Source organism: Olea europaea, unplaced genomic scaffold, assembly GCF_002742605.1.
Source record: "Olea europaea var. sylvestris unplaced genomic scaffold, O_europaea_v1 scaffold83, whole genome shotgun sequence".
In the NCBI taxonomy this organism is placed as follows: domain Eukaryota; kingdom Viridiplantae; phylum Streptophyta; class Magnoliopsida; order Lamiales; family Oleaceae; genus Olea; species Olea europaea.
In genome coordinates, this window is record NW_019266740.1 from 802704 (window position 1) to 811816 (window position 9113).

Consider the following 9113-nt stretch of genomic DNA (forward strand, 5'->3'; position numbering starts at 1 on the left):
CAGCAAAAATTTGCTCAGTACTATCTCTGAAGATTCCAGTAGCGCTTGTGAGCCATTTTTTCGAAATAATTTGACTCGTCCATCTCTGAGGGGAGAAGAATTAGAATTTAGCTCATTAAACTTTATAGAGATAAAAACAATCTATGAAACATGGAGGATACAATACATTTTATTATGTAAAAGTATACTATTGGGATCACCACAGGAGATTTCAAATCCCCCTCCCCCCCCCCCCCCCCCCCCCAAAAAAAATTTTAGTATATTCTGGACAATGCATTGACACTTTATGCATTGATATTGGCTAGTTGAAGCTTGTTGAAGAAAGTGACCGAGCATAGTCTCTCCTTGCAGCTCCATCTTGATACCATAAAAAATTATTTTCTTCACAGTTTATATTTTCCATCTTCAATAAGTTTATCATCCTATTGTACTTCCAACAATCTTTATTTCACTTGCCCCCAAGGCACATCTCCAAATGGTAAAAGGGGAGGGTGGAGAAATACAGCTTTGCTTGAGGCTGCTACGTTAAGGGTTCGAATCCTGAAATATGAATTTGGCTCTTGGGTAAGTGTAAGTGTACAAACAGCCTTCCACCCTGTACTCTTGGAGGCATAACCTGGGATTTACCTCCCTCACGATGCTCCAGGGTAGGGGCGGTGGGGGACCCTTAAAGTTGGGGTTCAACCTTTTTAACAATCTTTATTTCACTTGCATTTAAATTTTAGTAACATATCTCCACCGACAAGACCAGACTAGAGAAACACATTTCATCATGTAGAATGATGACGTGACATTATGGTGCCTTAGCAGGCAACTAATGTCTGAAAATCAACAGTAAGAATGTGCCGATCCACCTAGAAAAGCATATACCTGTTACTTTATGACTATGATAGTCCAACTGAGACAACAATACCATTTTCAAGAGAATAGTGTCTCTGCTAATATTTCCACATTCAAACATTTTTGCAAAACATATTAAAGGGGATTACTTAGGCAACTTGAACGATAGTTGACCAAAATATTGAAGAGAAACTTACTTAGTCATGATAACAAGAATTTGTTGAATGGAGTCGTATGCCAGCAAGATGGATCTTGCGGGGATACCATAGTGGAAAACCAAACGGAGGTTTACATCCTCAGGTTTGATATTATCTGAAAATCCCACAGGCTGCAACATAACGTTAAGTCAGACCCAAACTATTTTCAAATTAATTTTGCTGAATTTCGAATAGCATTTAGCACTACCTAATTTTTTATAACAAGTATAATGCCTACTTAGGAGCATATTCGTTGCTTTTGATGCAAATCTCAACCAATTGTAAATTCATAAAGCCCGTCATGTAATCAATGTAGCACTTTATTAATATGTATCATTGCTAACTTAGGAACTTTAGTACTTCACTTTGCCCTAAATGGTCCTCTATTGTAAGTTCTCACAATTATTTCCTTAAAAAAAATTGAATAGAGACCTACGAGGGGTTCAACTTTAGTTCTGGCCACCATTTTGTCACAACCTGGATTCAGCAAGTTCAATGGCTCATCTACCAACCTCAGAGCGCCCTGTCTTTAAACATGCAGTTGCACCTGACATAATGAAATTAAATATAAGGAAGAGCTCAACACAATAGAAGAAAGAGATTGAAATTATTCTAAGAACCATTTTGGAAAACCTCAAAATATGTAGCAAATATAGTTTGCATGGTGAAATAACGTAGTTCGACCCAATCACAACTATAGGGGGCGGGGGTGAATAGGTGTTTATACGGAATTTTCTTTTTCAATCAATTAATTATTACAACACGTCACAAGAATTAATTTGTCCAGATCAATTCACATGCTTTACTATCCTATGTTTGAATACCGATCATAAATTAATTGCAGAAATATAAATAACACAATTGTTTGATGACGGAGAAACCCTAATGTGGGTAAAATTTAGGGCCCAAACCAGTAGGAATCCACTATAAACGTAAATGAAACTTACAAACAACCAAACTCAACCTACATTGATTTTTCTGACATCCTGACCATAGTTTTCTTAAGCCCTTCCTGGAATGCGTGATCCTGCACCAACTCCCGGCACCTAGCCCTCCTGGATTGCGTGCTGCACCAATTCCCAAGTCTTGATTTTGTTTATCTCCTGTGGATTCAAGAGAACCGCCGTTCTCTAATGATCGGGACTCCGATCTCCTTCTTTGATCTCCGATAATCAACAAAGGCACTTGAAGTTGGTGTTGTGGTGTTTGATGTATGTTGATTTGATCTTTTTCATGTAATTGATCAAATCAAGTATAGGATTGAATGAGACAGTTCAAGTATAGGAGAGTTGTTCTGAATTTCAATACCTTCAAAGCTTTATTTTCAATTCGGCGCTCTCTGTCTCACAAAACTCTCTTTTTGGTATTTCTGCTCAGGTTAAAATGTCGAAAAAAGGAAAATAGGGTTTTATAGGTAACACTGTCGCTCGAGCGACGCTGTTTCGCTCAAGCGAAGTTGGGACGAGAAGCGAGCGACGATCATTCTATTTTTGTCGCTCGAGCGACCAGTTGGCGAGCAGCTAGCGAAACTTCGACGACACATCTTGCCCTACTACATAGCTCGAACCCTAGCACACTTTGCCAAAATTACAACTGAGTCCCTCATCTTTTACACATGTGCACAATGACCCCTATCCTTTAATAATTGATAACTTGACCCCAAATTTTTGAGTATTAACACTTTTACCCTTTTGTTCACAGAATAGCCACCACAAAATCTAACAAACTCCCCCTTTGGCATTCTGTGACAAAAGCAAATAACAGCATCAATGATAATCCAATACATAGACTCCACTCACTGTTGCCTTGTCATCTTTCAACCTGTCTCCTGAAATAACAACTCACATACCAAGTGTAAAAGCACGAGACACAGAAACATAAGTACATAAAAGGTAAAGAATCATGAATAGCCATAACAGTGTACTAATACGCTTGATTAAGAGATAATATTAATATCAATGTAAGTTAAACAACCAAAACATACATCAATAGTGCACAGCATCAATACATAATCCAGCCAAAAATATCAATAGTACATTATCATTATAAATCCCAATAGTACATTATCATTATAAATCCCAAAAAAACTCTCCCTTTGTGTCACAAATGGCAAGGGGAACTCGAATCAACTAAGCAGGACCATCATCTCTGCCATCCACGTCCTCAGAGTCCTCAGCGTCAGAGTCATAATCCCAGTGCTCTCGCATCCACCGAATACTGCACTGAACAAGAGCAATCGCCCCTCGCAATGTAGCAAACTCTGCAGTATGATGCTCGAAAGCAGCTCGTAACGGAGTAATGTCAGCCATCATGCGGGCCTGCTGCTCAATGAGAATTGACATATGACCCATAAGCGCAACAGTGGGGTCAACAGGAACAGTAGCCGACGCAGGCTGGGCAGGTGGCAGAATAGGAGTGGAAGAAGAGGGAATATTTGAAGTGGGCGGAGGAATCTCGGTCGGAGGTGGAGAAATAGCGGAGAGATCAGCAAGTAAATCACCCAAAGGATCGGCGGGCACTGTCGGGTAGATAGGCTCAGCCGATTCAGCAGGATCTGAGGCAGAGGCAGAAGAGGTGACATGCGACCTACTTTGAGAGATGGTAGTGTGCCCTATGGGATGAACCACTCGTCGTGAGACCCCATCGGGAAAGGAAGCCCCAAGTGATGTCACCAAGCGGTGAATCAAGCAAGCATACGACAGACCAATCTAATGATCGAAAGTGTGAAAGGTACGTAGAATGTGTTGGCAAATGAAGGTAGGTAGGTCAACCGAATCCCCATGTAGTAAAGCAAAAAGAAACCTCACATTGTCCATAGGTAGGGAAGAAGTGTGGGAGACAGGCCACAAATTTGTACACACAATGCGTAACAAAATCTGCCTATTAGTAGGGAGTGAACCAGTGCGGATCGCCTCAGGCTCACCCCCCAAGGGGCTGTTAAACAAGGTGGATCGAACCAGAGAATCGGCCGGAATAGACTCAGGCAAGAGATAGGGGTAAATGGGGTGAATGACACGGGGAACATGTATGGAACTGGAAATAACATCAGGGAAAATCCTAAGGGTTTGACCCTGGAGGAACACCCGGAAGGACGAACCACTAATGTCATGAATGTTCGCATAGAACTCCTGAACAAGAAGACTAGGTGGGGGATTCAACACAATTAGCAAGGATTCCCAACCCCGAGAAGTAAAGATAGCCGCCACATCAGGTGATAGATCGGATAGAGTAACCTCACGCTCGACAAGAACAGGACGACGAGAAAACTGGCTCCCAAAGACTTCTTGAGCAATAAAGGAAATGAACCGAGAATGACTAAACAAACCCGATCCACTACCAGGCTGAGCTGTGGTCCTAGCCCTCTTAGGTGCCATCTGCAAAACGAGGTGTAGAAGTGAAATCAATCCACTATGAAAACGAAGTAACGGAGACACATGACTAGACAAGCCCTAAAAGGCAAGCACATACAAGCCTGTGGCTATGGCCAAGACGGGTGCGATCGGAACTAGACATAGACAAGATCAAGGTGAAATAGCGACACACATACAAACGACCAATATAAATGGAGAATTGATGAGTCTGATTTCAAACAATCCGTTAAACATGTACTCACCAAATTGGTAGGTGAGTGGTGTGAAGTGTGATGACTTAAACGATGAAGGGTGCATAGCTTGGTATAGGAAATAAAGTCAAATAGATAATGAACTCACATGTTTAGTACCTAAGACCCCAAGCATACATGAGAAATGACACACAATGGGCAAGAGAATCAAGGCAATGGTGATGAGACATTTCATCGAACACGTTGTATGCAAAAGAAGGAGAAGCAACAAATGAAAGCAAGCAAGAGACACCCAACACCCCACAACACCACCATCCACCTAACACACCACAAACACCCAACGCCAGAGAGACCAAATGGCGAAAAAAAAGAAGAAAAAAATAAAAAATGAACCCAACGACCAAAGGAAAATTCAATGTACTTACCAAAAATGGAGGAAGAAATCTCAAGTAAAGCACACAAAGGTTGGGAATTGAATCTCCACATGTGAGAGAAACATGGGCAAATCGACCTAGGGTTGTTAATTTGGGAGGAAAAAACGAGAGAGAAAGGGAAGAAATGGAATAAAAAGAAGGGAAAGGCGCGAGAAAACAAAAACGACAAGTGAGCAACAGGAAAATGACAAAAATAGCACCCAAATTTGAAAAGTTGAAAAAATAGGCTCAAGTTTAAAATTAACCAAAGTAACAGCACTTGAGAAACTTTCAAAAATAGCACCTTTTTCAGAAATTCGAATTTAGACCAAAATTTTTTTTTTGTTAAATTGAAAATGCACGAACAATGCAGAGGCAATTGGTCCAATCAAAGGCAATAGATCACAAAACGGCAAGCACAGTGATTAGAGAATGGTTACCCGCACACCGGAACCAAGTACAAATAGAGTAAATTGTATATGTGATCCCTTGTGAAACGTGCCACTCATTCCAAGCAAGTAAGACTCAGACCTTAAATTTGTGAAAAGAGACAGCCACATCACCGACGTAGGAGTCAATACCTAGATGTGTGAAAGTCAAATCTAATGCCACTAGGACCTGTACTTCATTAAAATATGGCGTAAAACTGTTCTTTCTCCCCATGTCGCTAAGGACCTAAATTTTTTTTTTTTACTTATCTCATCGTACGTGCAATCCCATCTCCATTAAGCTACTAAGAAGACCCCTATAATGAGCGTTGGGTCAGTGACTTCCAAACCAGTTGGTTTTAGGGCACCAGGTTATGAGAAACCCCTCAGACTTAATTGCTCGAGTCATCTAGGCTCCGAAGATAGGTATAAGATGTGACAAAAAAAATACTCTCTGGAAACACACAGGGGTACACCAGAAGTTAGGTCATCTAGTCCAAGATCAATTCAAACCCAATGTCCACTCAACGACAGATGATAGTTATCTCAAGTCTCACACATGTGGTCAAGACTCACTCATATGGTCCTAGTGTGTGTTGCAAATATAATATGAAGTGACATATACTAAGTACTCCATACAGACTCAGGATAAGTGACGGGATTTAGAAACTAATCACGTGTAGAATGCACATTTGATTTCAAATCACAATTCCAAGGGAACAACTACAATGCAAAAATGACATGTGATGATCAATTTTATTGTTCTAATTTTTTGTTTTATAATTTTTTATTATATATTTATATATATTTTTTAATTATCATTTATTTATTTATTATTATTTTTTTTGTAAAAAAATGAGGCAAATGAACACACAGAGGTAATAGAATGAGTACAAAAAAAGAAAAAAAGCATGCATCTATGAAGACGATCAGGGAGAAACACAAATGCCAACAGCCTTCCTAAATGACTCGAATCTAAACCCATCTAGAGGTTTAGTGAACAGATCGGCAAGTCGATTATCAGTAGAGAGGTGTTCAAGAGAAATCACGTTGGACTCAAGAGCTCACGGATAAATTGATGACGAATGTCAATGTGTTTGGTCCTAGAATGTTGAACCGGATTTTTTGATATGTTGATAGCACTAGTATTGTCACAGAAAACAGTCATAGTACCCTGATTTATCCCATAGTCACTCAGTATTTGCTTCATCCAAAGCAGTTGAGTGCAACAACCACTAGCTGCAATATATTCTGCGTCGGTTGTGGACAAGGAGACTAAGTTTTGTTTCTTACTCATCCAAGAGACAAGATTAGAATCAACATAGAAACATCCACCCTAGGTACTTTTTTGATCGTCGACATTTTCGGCCCAATTGGCATCAGAATAGCCGGCTAGTTCTAGATTGGACTCTCTGGAATACAGGAACCCATGATCTACTGTTCCATTGACATATCTAATAATGTGTCTTACTGCACTTAGATGGGACTCCTTAGGATTAGCTTGAAATCTAGCACATACACCAACACTAAACGCGATGTTAGGTCTACTGGCAGTGAGATATAGTAAACCGCCTATCATGCTCCTATACACAGTCTGATCAACACTCTTACTAGTAGGATCATGTCCTAATTGAACATTTGTGCTCATGGGTGTCCTTGTGTGTTTCTTACTGTTTAAACCAAATCTCTTTACAAGGTCTTTGACATATTTTGATTGCGAGATAAATAGCCCACAATGAGTTTGCTTTACTTGAAGACCAAGGAAGTAACCTAGCTCCCGAACCATGCTCATTTCAAATTGTTGTTTCATGCATTCAGCAAATTCAAGAGCAAGGGAGTCAATGGGAGATCCAAAAATGATGTCATCGACATAGATCTGAGCTACAGTGATAGTTTCTTCAATATGTCTAATGAATAAGGTTCTGTCAGCACCACCTCGGGAGAACCCATGCTCAACGAGGTAAGTGGTGAGTCAGTCATACCAAGCTCTAGGGGCTTGTTTCAGTCCATACAATGCTTTATTTAGTTTGTAGACATAATGAGGATATTTAGGGTCAATGAATCCTTTCGACTGTTCAACATACGCCTCTTCTTGGAGTATTCCATTCAAGAATACACTCTTGACATCCATTTGATATAACTTGAACCCTAAGGTACATACAACCGCAAGAAGAATACGAATAGACTCAAGATGAGTAATTGGGGCAAAAGTCTCATCAAAATCTACCCCTTCCACCTGAGTGAAACCCTGGGCAACTAGTCTAGCCTTATTCCTAGTAATAGTACCTTGGTCATCGGTTTTGTTCTTGAAAATCCACTTAGTACCTATCACATTAGAGTCATCAAGCCTAGGAACTAGATTCCAGACATTATTTTGAACGAATTGATTAAGCTTCTCATGCATGGCATTCACCCAGCATTCATCTCTAAGGGCTTCCTCTACTTTCTTAGGTTCAATCTGGGATACATAGCTGGTATATGTTAGGTTATTTAGAACTCTCTTTCGTAACCTCATTCCTTTATCCAAATCCCCAATGATGTTAACCTTAGGATGATTAGATTTGAGTCTGGAGGGCTAAGACTGATCCCAATTTGGTAGACTCTGCTCAGATACGTTTTCTGAGAATCGTGGAGATTTTGGGATTGAGTGCTCTTTATTTTCAGTAGTGGCTCCTTGATCTTCACTTAGATCTTCTATGTCAACCCCATTTTCAGCACTCTCCCCCTCAGTAAAGGCATCATCAATAACAACATTTATAGATTCCAAGACACTCTAAGCACGCAAGTTGTAAACTCGATATGCTCTACTGTTCTTAGAATATCCTAGAAAAATCCCATCATCACTTTTGGAATCAAACTTGCCTAGATTTTCTCTATCCCTCAGAATGTAACATTTTCTGCCAAACACCCGAAAGTTTTTAACAGTAGGCTTCTTGCCTTTCCAGATTTCATAGGGAGTCTTGTTTGATTTCGGTCTCAAGTATACCCTATTTATTATGTGGCACGCGGTGTTAATAGCTTCACCCAAAAATTGCATTGCTAGATCTTTGCAGTGAAGCATGGCCCTATCTATTTCTTGAAGCACTCTATTCTTCCTCTCAACAACTCCATTTTGTTGTGACGTGATTGGTGAGGAGAACTTATGCTTAATCCCCTCATCCAAGCAGAAGTTTTCTAAATTGAAGTTTTCAAATTCTTTTATAGTCCACCCCCATTCATGCCACGCATGTCAAAGGAGGATGTGAAAAGAATATCAAATGCCTGCACAAAGGAAATGGATGAATATATGAAAGCCACAAAATGAGGAAAGGCATACAAACACGAAAAGAAAGAAATGATAGAAAGGCAAGACAAACATGAGCATACTTCTTCTGAATCAATTAACATTCAATTGCTATCAAGTGATTCAACTAAGACTCTGCCAAAACCAGGGTCTTGGCTAGAAGAGAAGGCAAAAAATTTCCAGTACCGATTATACATTTAATCTGGCAAATTACAAGAATTTAAAACTGATTAAAGGCATCAATTTGCCTCTATACTGCATTTTGGTGTATGCCAGTCTACTCTTCAACCGGTTAAAAGTCGGATCAAAAAATGAACTTTGAAGCTACAAAAAGCTTGATATTCTTCAAACGAAGGTACCTAAACAATGGTGCATGTAAGGAAGAAATGA